This window comes from Pristiophorus japonicus, chromosome 7, assembly GCF_044704955.1.
Source record: "Pristiophorus japonicus isolate sPriJap1 chromosome 7, sPriJap1.hap1, whole genome shotgun sequence".
Classification (NCBI taxonomy): domain Eukaryota; kingdom Metazoa; phylum Chordata; class Chondrichthyes; family Pristiophoridae; genus Pristiophorus; species Pristiophorus japonicus.
The window spans coordinates 16205595-16219917 of record NC_091983.1 but is presented as its reverse complement, the minus strand read 5'-3'; the positions used below and the strand labels follow the sequence as shown (position 1 = coordinate 16219917).

Below are 14323 nucleotides of genomic sequence, written 5' to 3'. Positions count from 1 at the left end.
GGGGAACCAAGGTTCTAATGAGGGTGAGGAACTTAATGTAATTAATATAAGTAGAGAAAAAGTACTAGAGAAACTAATGGGATTAAAAGCTGACAAACCCCCTGGACCTGACTGCCTACATCCTAGGGTTCCAAAAGAGGTGGATGCATTGGTTTTGATCTTTCAAAATTCCCTAGATTCTAGTCCCAGCGGATTGGAAGGTAGCAAATGTAACACCTCGATTCAAAAAAGGAGGGAGAGAGAAAACGGGGAACAGGCCAGTTAGCCTGATATCAGTCATTGGGGAAAATGCTGGAATCCATTGTAAGGAAGTGGTATTGGGGCACTTAGAAAATCATAACATGATTAGGCAGAGTCAACATTGTTTTATGAAAGGGAAATGGTGTTTGACAAATTTATTAAGAGTTTTTTGAAGATGTAACTAGCAGGGTAGATAAAGGGGAATCAGTGGATGTAGCATATTTGGATTTCCAAAAGGCTTTCGATAAAGTGCCATATAAAAGGTTATTACACAAGATAAGGGCTCGTGGGATTGGAGGTAATGTATTAGCATGGATAGAGAATTGGTTAACAGACAAAAAACAGATATGGATAAACGTGTCTTTTTTCAGGTTGGCAGGCTGTAACTAGAAGGGTGCCACACAGTGCTAGGCCTCAACTATTTACAATATAAAATGATCGCGATGAAGGGACCGAGTGTAATGTATCGAAGTTTACCGATGATACGAAGCTAGGTGGAACAGTAAGCTGTGAGGAGAACACAAGGTGTCTGCAAAGGGATATAAATAGATTAAGTGAGTGGGCAGTAAGGAGGCAGAGGGAGTATAATGCAGGGAAATGTGAGCTTATTCATTGGTTCAAAGAATAGAAAAACAATATTTTTTAAATGCTGTGAAACTTTTAAATGTTGGTGTTCGGAGAGATCTGGCTGTCCTTGTGCAAGAAATACAGCAAGCAATAAGGAAGGCAAATGGCCTTTATTACAAGGGGGTTGCAGTATAAGAGTAAGGAAGTCTTGCTACAATTATGAGACCGCACCTAGAATACTGTGCACAGTTTTGGTCATCTTAGCTAAGGAAGGAAATAGGAGGTGGTGAAACAGAGGTTCACTGGATTGATTCCTGCGATGAGAGGGCTGTCATATGATAGATTTTGTAGAATGAGCCTATACTCTCTGGAGTTTAGAAGAAAGAGAGCTGGTCTCATTGAAATTGATTCTGAAGGGGATTGATGGGGTCGATGCTGAGAGGTTATTCCCCTGGCTGAAGAGTCTAGAATGAGGGATTATAGTCTCAGGATAAGGGGTCATCCATTTAAGACTGAGATGAGGGAGGACTGTCTTCATTCAGAGGGTTGTGAATCTTTGGAATTCTTTGCCCCAGAGGGCTGTGCCACTGTTGTAATGAAGAGAAACATGGCAGCCAATTTGTGCACTGCAATAATTCTTCCTACTGAAATACTGTTCTTTAATTTGCTTGTGGGAGTTCTGAATCCTCTTCTACCTTCTCTGAAGTTGTCTTCATATTTGCCTCTGCTCCTCCCTGGAGCTCGTCAATTCATTCTAACCAAAGCAGGAATGGTGCTCGGCACCCTGCACAACTCCAATCCAGATTGCAAAGCGGGATGGCATCTTGAATAGTGTTAGAGGATAAATTCTTTATCACTTTTTAATAACAGATTTGAAAAGCTAGAAGCAGTCATATGTCTGACAATTAACTTAAGATTATTATTTTGAAACATAAATCAAGATTGCATACCGTGCAGGACATGCACTCCTACGTCTAGAAACATACATTGACTCGTAAGCGATGTAGATTCAGGCCTGTTCACGGTACCTTGCCTTGAAAGTAGCTAAAGTTCCAGCTGTATTTTGCTTTGTATCTGTCCTATTTTTTTTTAAACTTTCATTGTCCACTTCTTGCAGTGGTTAACTTTGTTGGGTGTTTTAATACTTTTGAGTCATCAAACATCATCATCATAGGCATTCCCTCAGAGTCGAGGATGACTTGCTTCCACTCAGTGAATTCTCAGGTGACTGAAGAGTCCAATTCAGAACCTACAGTCTCTGTTACAGGTGGGGCAGACAGTGGTTGAAGGAAAGAATGGGTGGGGAGCTTTCTGCTGTCTATGCTTGGTTTCTGCTTTCTCTCAGCAATGGGACTCGAGGGTCTCAGCGCCCTCCCGGATGCTCTTCCTCCACTTTGGGCAGTTGTGGGCCAGGCATTTCCAGGTGTTGGTGAGTGTGAAGCACTTTATCAAGGAGGCTTTGAGGGTGTCCTTGAAGCATTTTCTCTACCCACCTGGGGCTCACGTGCCGTGGCGAAGCTCCGAGTAGCGCGTTTGCGCTGGAGAAGTACCAACAGCACTGCCTCCGCAAGATCCTGCACAATGGTCCAACACCAGTGTTCTCGCTCAGGCCAGCATCGAAGCATTGACCACGCTTGATCAACTCCTTTGGTGAGCCACATCATCTGCATGTCCGACAAGACTCCCAAAGCATCGAATGTACAATGATAGAAACCTCATGTCCTGGTCAATATCCTGCTACATTGTTATCTCTATAACCCATGCTTCCTATATTTGCTTTTCATGAACTATAACCTTTGTCCTGGAACGTCATTGTGAACAAAAGAAAAGATCTGCCAGCACACGGGGGTCCTACCAATTTTGATTTACTCATGTGGTTTAACCATAATTGCTACATAAGCTGTTCTGTCTTTGTTCAGTATTTTAAAAAAATGTTAAAAACATATCTGCATTCTTGCAACAAGGGCAACCACAAATCAGAAACCGTGTCTGTTATACTCATTGAGCATTGCTTTTTAGCCGCAGATTCAAATGCTTCCGGTTCAATTGCTGTTGATAAAACTGATTAGAAATTTTCTGCAATCTTGGAAACATGTTTAAAGAAACCAATCTGTGAGCATTAAGTCATGCTACTGCCAGGCCGCCAGCGCCAATGATTGAGTTTAACTGGCAGTATTATGGAAACTGCTGTTGCACAGGAGGCCGCCATTTAGACCATTGAGTCTGTGCCAGCTCTTTTGAAGACCAAGCCAGTTAGTCCCACTCCACTGCTCTTTCCCCACACTATCCAATTCCCTATTGAAGTTTCTCCTTGTGTTGTCTTTTGCCAATCACCTTAAATCTGTGCACTCTGGTTATCAACCCATCAGCCATTGGAAACAGTTTTTCTTTATTTACTTTAAACGTTTCATTATTTTAAACACCTCTAACAAATCTCTTAACCTCCTCTACTCTAAGGAGAACAACCCCAGCTTCACCAGTCTATCCTCATCCCTGGAACCATTCTGGTAAATCCTTCTGTACCTTCTCCAAAGCCTTCATAGCCTTCATGTCCTTCCTCCAGTGTGGTGCCCAGAATTGGACACTGACCAGTGTTTCACCCACCGAGGCAGGGTCCTAGCCCACTGCTGGCTCCAGCTCGCTCTAGAAGTGATTTTACGTTGATTAGGCTTGTTAAGCCCACCCAGCAAGGTTCCGGACCTATTAAAAAGATGCGGCTCTGATGTTCCTTAAAGGGACCATACGCAAATTGATTTTGACAGTTGCACTGTCAGTATTCTGCAGCATTGAGCTGCTCCAAACACTGACGAGCACTCCACAAAGGTGCACAGCTGCACCCAGGCTCTCCCTTGACTCCCTCCATGTGCTTATGAGACCACACCTGGAGTACTTGTACAATTTTGGTCGTCTTATTTAAGGAGGGATATACTTGCATTGGAGGCAGTTCAAAGAAGGTTCATTAAGTTGATTCCTGAAAATGAAGGGGTTGTCTTAAGAAAGTTGAGTAGGCTGGGCCGATACTCATTGAAGTTTAGAAGAATGAGAGGTGATCTATTGAAACATAAGATACTGAGGGGGCTGGACAGGGTGGATGCAGAGAGAATGTTACCCCTTGTGGGGGAGTCTAGAACTAGGAGACATAGTTTCAGAATAAGGAGCCACATTTAAAATGGGGATGAGAAGGAATTTGTTCTGAGGATTGTGAATCTTTGGCATTCTCTGCCCCAGAGAGCGCTGGAGCTGGGTCATTGAATATATTTAAGGTAGTGATAGACAGATTTTTGAACAATAGAGTCGTCAAGGGTTATGAGGAGAGGGCAGAGAAGTTGAGGCCAAGATCAGATCAGCCATGATCTTATTGAATGGTGGAGCAGACTCGAGAGGCCAAATGGCCGACAACTGCTCCTATTTCTCATGATCCCATATGCTTTATTAACTGCTTTGTTAACCTGTCTTGCCAACGTCAATGATTTGTGCACAATTTACTATTTACATGAGGTGTCCCTTAATTTTTGTTCTTTCCAGATTGTAAATGTAAACTTTATTTGGACTTCATCCACATCACAATTGGGATCAATTTCTGTGCGTTCTTTTAACAAAATCGCAATTAATTTTAATGGGGGCACAGAGCTATGCTTAACTTCTTACTGTTTTCAGTGAGAGCAACGGCAGAGTGGTACAGAAGCCCTATAAAAATATTGGCATAATTAATGGTGTGAGTCACTGCATAATTTTTCTTTTGCATCATACAAGAGTCCATGCGCCCTGGCAAAAGTCCCCAAGAAAATCTGGGCCACAAATTATGACTTCCACAGTCTACTCTATCTGGAATATCCTTAAAAGGACATGAGGCTAGATCTACCCCTTCTAAAACCTTAAGTTATTACAATTCAACTTCTCAGCCTTCCTCTAGTGTTTATGGACCTGTTGAATGGAATTCAACTTGCAGAGAGACATGGGAAAATGCTTGACTCATTAGGTTCAAGGTCGAGAAAATGCGGTGAAGCAGATAGAATGCTGAGGTATACATCCAGAAAAGTAGAATACAAGCAACCAGAGGTTATATTGAGACATTACCAAAAGAGGGGTCAGACTACATGGAGTACAGTGTTAAATTTCTGGTTTACAAAATAGAAAAGAAAATCTCTTACACACATTGGAGAAAGTGCAGAGAAAAGCAGCAAAACTGACCCAATTGTGATGGGGATGAGCTTGAATTCAAGTTTACCTTTACAATCTAGAAAGAAAGCATGAAGGTGCATCTCTGGTGCATTTAGTACTAAACGGTACACTTAAAGTATACCTGACACATTACTGCTTTATACATGTTATGGATTTATATAACATTATATGTCAGAGAAGGCAGCAATTTGGTACATTGTGCCTTTGCTGAAAGAGTCCATCTCTCCTCTTTCCTCCATATCTTTTGAACCTTTTAAAAGCTGTTACAGATTCGCTTCTACCACTGCTTCTGGTCATGCCCTAACAATCTGTGTAAAAATAATTTATTTTGACTTTTTCCTTTTTTTGATGAATTGTATTCCTCTACACGCCAGTCTAAATAGCTGCCTTATCTAAAGACTTTCAATTTTGAACATCTCTGATGGATCTCCCCTTAACCACCTCTGCTCCAGTAAAAGACCTCCAGTTTATCTGGTCTCTTCTCATAACTAACATGTCTCATTTCTAGTATTTTTATAAATCTCTTCTATCCCCTCTCCATTGGCCTTGACATTCTTAATAAAACAGCTTGCCCAAAACTGGGAACTCTATTCTAATTACAGCCTGCCCAGTGATTTGTACAGGTTTACTTTTTCCTGTGCTTTTGTATTCCATTGATTTGGAAGAATTTTGTTATTCAGTGATAAATATTTAAAATAATCTGTCAGATGGTGTAGTTGGGACAAAATGTTAGATGCATTTGGAATGGGACTGGAAGATAAAATGGGAGAGTTAGGATATATTAGGATACTTTGATGGGCTAAATTTCCTTTCCTTATTTTGGACTTTTCTTTGTGCAGTTAATTTGCTGTAACGCATTTTGGTCAAAAGATTTGATGCGCACCTATTGTTGCAACTCAATTAAAACTTTGCTTCTATCCAGCTGTTTTATTTTAAGAGTTACCATGCCATCGGCTGCTGTGTTGCAGGAGTTTTTTTCCCGGATATTCATTACGCTAGGGAAGAAAATTTCTTCCAATCTTCTTTTAGCTGAATCTAGTTTAACCTTTCACCGTCACTGCACGCGTATTCAATCAAGTAACTTGCTCACATCCACAATGACTCTGCAATTTGAAGCTCTGGATATACCTTTCCCCCGCCCACCACCACCACTACAATATCTTCCCCAATCAAAACAAGTTCAGCTCTGCACTTTTCACATTAATTCTTCAATGGCCATTTGATGCTGGATTGCACTGAATATTCCAAATTTGGTCCCATGAATGATTTATGCAAGATGGGACTATAATGGATAATAATAAATGCAGAATTATTAAATGAGTACTTTGTATTCATTTACAGAGAGAAGGGAGCGGACAAAATCCAAATCCTACAAGGGAACCTAAAATAAGTCTAGGGGAGCAACTTAGTGGATTTAATACAAATAAAATAAATAGTAATGGAGAAAATAATGGGGCTTAAGATGGACAAATCTCCAAGACCTGATGTTTTTCACCCTAGGGTATTAAAAGAAATTGGTAAGAAAATTTCAGATGCACTAGTCATAATTTTTCAAAGCTTTCTAGGTTTAAAGAATTGTGCCTTTGGATTGGGCAATTTCTGATGTCACTCCACTATTTAAGAAATAACAAGAGGAAGAAGTCACTGGTGGTCATAGTCTATAGACCCCCTAACAGTAGCTGCACTTGGACAGATTATAAATCAAGAAATAATGGAGGCTTGTAAGAAAGGTATGACAATAAAAATGGGTGGTTTTAATCTTCATATTGATTGGAAGAGTTCATAGAGTAAATCTGGGATGGCTTCCTTAAACAGTACATTGTGGAACCAACCAGGGAGCAAGCTATCTTAGATCTGGTACTGTGTAATGAGACAGGCTAAATAAATAATCTCAGAGTAAAGGATCCTCCAGGAAAAAGTGATCATAGCATAGTTGAATTTCAAATTCAGTTGGAGGGTGAGAAAGTTGGGTCTCAAATCAGTGTCCTGATCTTAAATAAAGGTGATTACAAAAGCATGAAGACAGAGTTGGCTAAAGTGGACTGGGATAATAGATTAAAGTGTAAGACAGTTGATGAACAGTGGCAGACATTTAAGGAGCTATTTCATAACTCAACAAAAATATATTCCAGTGAGAAGGAAAGACAGAAGGGAGAACCATCCGTGGCTAACTAAGGAAGTAAAGAATAGTGTCAAATTGAAAACAATGGCATACAATGTTGCCAAGATTAGTGGGAGGCCAGAGGATTGGGACATTTTTAAAAGCCACAAGGGAGAGAAGATGGATTATGAGAGTAAGCTAGCAAGAAATACAAAAACAGATAGTAAGTGCTTCTACAGGTATATAAAAGTATACAAAAAGGAAGAGGGTAGCTAAAGTAAACATTGGTCCCCTGGAGGATGAGACTGGGGAATTAATAATGGGGAACACGGAAATGGCAGAGACTTTGAACAAATATTTTGTATTGGTCTTCACGATAGAAGACACTAAAAACATCCCAATAATAGATAATCAAGGGGCTATAGGGAGGGGGAACTTAATATAATCACTATCACTAAATAAAAAGTACTTGGTAAAATAATTGGGGGGCGGGGGTGGTGTTGCTACTGCTGTTGGGGAGGGTGTAAACTAGCTAAGCAGGAGGATGGGAACCTGAGAATAGATTCAGCAGGGAGGGAAGTAAAGCTGGAATTGGAAAGCAAAAATGTAGAAAGTGAATTTGAAGGACAGAGGAAACAGGGGCTAGAAAATAGTCAACAAGGAGGTCTGGCTGTACTAAATGGTATATACTTCAATGCAAGGAGTATAGCGAATAAGGCAGTTGAGCTGAGAGCACAGGTAGACACTTGGGATTATGATATAGCTATTACAGAGACATGGCGAAAAATGGTAGGTAAGGCAGCTCAACATTTCTGGTTACAGGATTTTCAGACGGGATAGAGAGGGGGGTAAAAAGGGATGGGAGGGGCAATCGTGGTTTTGAGTAAAGAAACTATTACAGCTGTGAGGAGGGATGATATGTTAGAGGGATCACCAAATGAGGCCATATGGGTCGAACTGAAAAACAAAAAAGGGCCGATCACACTGTTGGGAGTGTACTATAGACCCGAAAACAGTGAGAGAGAAGAGCAAATATGTAGGCAAATTTCTGAAATGCAAAAACTATAGGGCAGTAACAGTAGAGGATTTCAACTATCCTAATATTAACTGGGGAAAAATTAATGTGAAGGGTATAGAGGATGAGAAATTCCTAAAATGCATTCAAGAGAACTTTTTTAGCCAGTATGTAGCAAGCCCAACATGGGAGGGGGCAGTTCTGGATTTAGTTTTCGGGAATGAAGCTGGGCAGGTGAAAGGGATATGAATGGGAGACCATTTAGGTGCTAGTGACCATAATTCAGTTAGATTTAAGGTAGTTACAAAAAAGAATAAGGATGGACCAGGAATAAATGTTCTAAATTGGGGAAAAGCCAAGTTTGCTAAGCTGGGAGCTGATTTAGCCATAGTGGACTGGAAAAAGCTACTTTGAAGGTAAACCAGTGTCCGAGCAGGCATTCGAGGAGGGGATCGGGAGGGTTCAGGCCAAATATGTGCCCTTAAAGAAAAAGGGTGGGACTAACAATCTAAAGCCCTTGGATGTCTAGGGACATACAGGTGAGGATAAAGGAAAAAAGGGAGGCTCATCACAGATACTGAGGGCTAAATACTGCAGAGGCTCTGGAGAAGTACAGAAAGTGCAGGGGTGAAATTAAAAAGGATATTAGGAAAGCAAAGAGAGAGCATGAAAAATTCTTGGCAAGTAAAATCAAAGAAACCCAAAGATGTCTTATAAATATATTAAGAGCAAGAGGATAACTAAAGAAAGGGTAATCTGTGCGTGGAGGCGCAAGATGTGGGTATGGTTCTTAATGAATACTTTGCGTCTGTTTTTGCAAAAGAGGGGCATTGCAGACATTGCTATCGAGGAGGAGGAGTGTGAAATATTAGATGAAGTAAACATCTGGAGAGAGAGAAGGTATTGAAGGTTTGGCAGCTTTGAAAGTGGATAAGTCCTCAGGCCTGGAAACAATGTATCCCAGGCTGTTAAGAGAAGCAAAAGAGGAAATAGCAGAGGCTATGACCATCATTTTCCAATCCTCTGGCTTCAGGACTGCTAATGTGGTACTTTTGTTTAAGAAAGGAGAAAGGGATAGACCGAGTAATTATAGGTCACTCAACTAACCTCAGTGGTGGGAAAATTACTGGAAAAAATCCTGAAGGATAGGATAAATCTTAATTTAGAAAAGCACAGATTAATCAAGGACAGTCAGCACAGATTTGTTAAGGGAAGGACGTGTCTGACTAACTTGATTGAATTTTTCGAGGAGATAACCAGGGGGTTCGGTGAAGGCAGTGCATATGATGTAGTGTACATGGATTTTAGCAAACCTTTTGATAAGGTCCCACATGGCAGACTGGTCACAAAAGTAAAAGCCCATGGAATCCAGGGCAAAGTGGCAAGTTGGATCCAAAATTAGCTCAGAGACAGGAAGCAAAGAGTAATGGTTGATGGGTGTTTTTGTGACTGGAAGGATGCTTCCAGTGGTGTTCCACAGGGCTCAGTACTAGGTCCCTTGCTTTTTGTGGTATACATCAATGATCTAGACTTGAAGATAGGGGTTATGATTACGAAGTTTGCAGATGATACTAAAATCGACTGTGTGGTTGATAATGAAGAAGAAAGCTGCGAACTGCAGGAATATATCAATCAACTGGTCAGGTGGGCAGAAAAGTGGCAAATGGAATTTAATCTGGAAAAGTATGAGGTAATGCATTTGGGAGGACTAACAAGGAAAGAGAATACACCTTAAAGTGTAGAGGAACAAAGGGACCTTGGAGTGCATGTCCACAGATCCCTGAAGGTAGCAGGCCAGGTCGATAAGGTGGTTAAGAAGGCATATGGAATGTTTGCCTTTATTAGCCGAAGCATAGAATACAAGAGCAGGGGGGTTATGCTTGAACTGTATAAAACACGGGTTAGGCCACAGAGTACTGCGTGCAGTTCTGGTCACCACATTACAGGAAAGATGCGATTGCATTTGAGAGGGTACCGAGCAGATTTATGAAGATGTTTAGCTATGAGGACAGATTGGATAGGCTTGGGTTTGTTTTCCTTGGGGAGATTTTTAAAATTATGAGGGGCCTAGATATAGTGGATAATAAAGGGTCTATTTCCCTTAGCAGAGGGGTCAACAACCAGGGGGCATAAATTTAAAGTAATTGGTAGAAGGTTTAGAGGGGATTTGTGGGGAAATTTCTTAACGCAGACGGTTGTGGGGGTCTGGAACTCACTGCCTGAAAGGATGGTAGAGGCAGAAACCCTCACCACATTTCAAAAGTACTCGAATGTGCACTTGAATTGCCGTTACCTGCATGGTTGCAGACCTAGAGCTGAAAAGTGGGATTAGGCTGGATAGCCTCTTGTTGGCCTGTATGGACACGATAGCCTGAAATGGCCGCCTTCCATGCTGTAAACTTCTATGATTCTGTAAAGGTGGACAAGTCCCCTGAACCTAATGGCCTGCATCCTAGGGACTTAAAAGAAGTGGCTGCAGAGATAGTGGATGTATTGGTTACGGTGGGAAGGGAGGGGCGGACCTTGCCAGGAGAGGGGACTTGTCGCCTGTTGGTCAAAAAATGCAGCGGGGTGCGCTGGATGGGTGGCTGTCTGTCAAAGAAAAGTGCAGTACAAATAGTTACTTCATTATATTAATGACTTGGATGAAGGGACCGAGTGTAATGAAATCAAATTTGCTGATGATACAAAGATAGGTGGGAACGCAAGTTGTGAGGAGGACACATAAAATCTACAAAGTGATATAGATAGGCTCAGTGAGTGGGCAAAAATTTGGTGGCTGGAGTATAATGTTGGAAAATGTGAGGTTATCTGTCATGTATGTACATGCTGTTTGTAGCCACTAGATGGTATCATTTTTGGAGGCCACTGAACAGCAGGCTCATGATGATGTTCTGGTATAAAAGTCCAACCATTGTGTGAGTCTGGCAATTTGGGCCATAACAAAGCAGAGCCAAGTTTGTACCTTGTTCAGTTAAACAGTACTCAGTTTGTACCTTTATTGCACAGATAACATTTGGCGACAAGAATACAAGAACCTTTGTTTGTAAAATGAGCGTGATTGGATTTTTAGAGCGATGCGTGGAGGGAGAAGATTGGGCAGATTTTGAGCCGTTTGAACGAGTACTTCGTGGCCAACAAAATTAAGGGGGTCGACGATGCAGATTGGTGCCAGGCCGCGTTCCTCACTGTGTGCGGTTCAAAGAACTACGGTCTGATAAAGAATCTACTCATGCCGAGTGATCCAACAGAGAAAACATATGAGGAGTTGTGTACATTGGTACAGGAGCACCTCAAGCCAGATGAGGGCATCGTCATCTCAAGATACAGGTTTTATACACACGTTTGATTGGTGGGCCAGAGCGCAGCGGAATTCGTTGCCAACCTGAGACATCGAGCAGGACCGTGCAAGTTCGAGGCAGTGTTGGCAGACATGCTTCGTTATCGGCTCAGCAAACTTATTTAGTAAAAGAAGAGGAAACAATAAGACTTTTAAAATCAAGCTCATATTTTATGAGTGTGCTCTATCAGCCAAAGCTCCTCAAATTAATTGAAAGAGAATGATTTTAGAGATGCATCCTTGTCAAGGCTGGGATTAGTTGCAGTGCAAGTGTTGGCTGCAACCACATTAAAAATTGCCTTTAGCAGAGGATGGTTTCGATCCATCGACCTCTGGGTTATGGATCCAGCACGCTTCCGCTGCGCCACTCTGCTGCTGCTGTTGGAACTGATGAATTGCACCTCCTTGTGCTGGGACATGGCTGGCTGCGGTTGCGTGTGATTGACAGCTGCTCTAGTGAGCGGATTGGGCCGCGGGGTCACGTGGTGGATGGGCGTGATTAACCACTGCTCCAGTCATCACCAGAGGCTGTCCCTCGAAATCGAGGAAGACTTGCTTCCACTCTAAAAGTGAGTTCTCAGGTGGCTGTTCAGTCCAATACAGGAATTACAGTCTCTGTCACAGCTGGGGCAGACAGTGGTTAAAGGAAAGGGTGGGTGGGGAGTCTGGTTTGCCGCACGCTCCTTCCGCTGCCTGCTCTTGTTTTCTGCATGTTCTCGGCAGCGAGACTCGAGGTGCTCAGCGCCCTCCCGGATGCACTTCCTCCACTTAGGGCGCTCTTTGGCAAGAGATTCCCAGGTGTCGGTGGGGATGTTGCACTTTATCAAGGAGGCTTTGAGGATGTCCTTGAAATGTTCCCTCTGCCCACCTGCGGCTCGCTTGCCGTGTAGGATTACTAGCAGAGCGCTTGTTTTGGGAGTCTTGTGTCGAGCATGTGGACAATGTGGCCCGCCCAATGGAGCTGGTCGAGTGTGGTCAGTGCTTCGATGCAGGGGATGTTGGCTTGATCGAGAGCACTGACGTTGAAGCGTCTATCCTCCCAGGGGATTTGCAGGATGTTGTGGTATTTCTCCAGCGATTTGAGTTGATTGCTGTATATGGTCCATGTCTCTGAGCCACCCAGGAGGCCGGATATCACTACAGCCCTGTATACCATGAGCTTGGTGCCAGATTTGAAGGCCTGATCTTGGAACACTGTCTTCCTCCGGCGGACGAAGATCGAACAGCCTGTATCCCGCAATAGTTACAGGACATCCTCTCTCATCAACACTAACATTGTCCTTAACCAATACTGCCACCCCAACTGCTACCTTTCATGGACACCCGAAATCCGGCAATATTTACGGCCCACGCCTGCCCTTTGAGCCAGATCCCAATTATTGCCACAGCATCATATTCCGATTTGCTTGCAGATCAGCAAACTTATTTAGTAAAAGAAGAGGAAACAATAAGACTTTTAATATCAAGCTCATATTTTATGAGTGTGCTCTATCAGCCAAAGCTATTTTAGAGATGTATCCTTGTCAAGGCTGGGATTAGTTGCAGTGTAAGTGTTGGCTGCAACCACATTAAAAGTTGCCTTTAGCAGAGGATGGTTTCGATCCATCGACCTCTGGGTTATGGGCCCAGCACGCTTCCGCTGCGCCACTCTGCTGCTGGTGGTGGAAATAATGAATTGCACCTCCTTGTGCTGGGACATGGCTGGCTGCGGTTGCGTGTGATTGACAGCTGCTCTAGTGAGCGGATTGGGCCGCGGGGTCACGTGGTGGATGGGCGTGATTAACCACTGCTCCAGTCATCACCAGAGGCAGTCCCTCGAAATCGAGGAAGACTTGCTTCCACTCTAAATGTGAGTTCTCAGGTGGCTGTTCAGTCCAATACGGGAATTACAGTCTCTGTCACAGCTGGGGAAGACAGTGGTTGAAGGAAAGGGTGGGTGGGAAGTCTGGTTTGCCGCACGCTCCTTCCGCTGCCTGCGCTTCTTTTCTGCATGTTCTCGGCGGCGAGACTCGAGGTGCTCAGCGCCCTCCCGGATGCTCTTCCTCCATTTAGGGCGCTCTTTGGCAAGAGATTCCCAGGTGTCGGTGGGGATGTTGCACTTTATCAAGGAGGCTTTGAGGATGTCCTTGAAACGTTCCCTCTGCCCACCTGCGGCTCACTTGCCGTGTAGGATTCCTAGTAGAGCGCTTGTTTTGGGAGTCTTGTGTTAAGAATGCGGACAATGTGGCCCGCCCAATGGAGCTGGTCGAGTGTGGTCAGTGCTTCGATGCTGGGGATGTTGGCTTGATCGAGAGCACTGACGTTGAAGCGTCTATCCTCCCAGGGGATTTGCAGGATGTTGTGGTATTTCTCCAGTGATTTGAGGTGATTGCTGTATATGGTCCATGTCTCTGAGCCACCCAGGAGGCCGGATATCACTACAGCCCTGTATACCATGAGCTTGGTGCCAGATTTGAAGGCCTGATCTTGGAACACTGTCTTCCTCCGGCGGCCGAAGGCCCAACAGCCTGTATCCTGCAATATTTACAGGACATCCTCTCTCGTCAACACTAACATTGTCCTTAACCAATACTGCCACCCCAACTGCTACCATTCATGTACACCCGATATCCAGCTATATTTACGGCCCACGCCTGCCCTTTGAGCCAGATCCCAATTATTGCCACAGCATCATATTCCGATTTGCTTGCAGATCAGCAAACTTATTTAGTAAAAGAAGAGGAAACAATAAGACTTTTAATATCAAGCTCATATTTTATGAGTGCGCTCTATCAGCCAAAGCTCCTCAAATTAATTGAAAGAGAATGATTTGAGAGATGCATCCTTGTCAAGGCTGGGATGAGTTGCAGTGCAAGTGTTGGCTGCAACCACATTAAAA

General features: G+C 43.2%; 1 non-coding gene across 1 annotated transcript; it reads right to left on the bottom strand.

Moving 5' to 3' along the window:
• Nucleotides 1-13027: 13027 nt before the first annotated feature.
• On the bottom strand, nt 13028-13099 carry trnam-cau (transfer RNA methionine (anticodon CAU)). Its single transcript has one exon. It is a non-coding gene; the product is annotated as a tRNA-Met (tRNA).
• Between the last annotated feature and the right edge of the window lie 1224 nt (nt 13100-14323).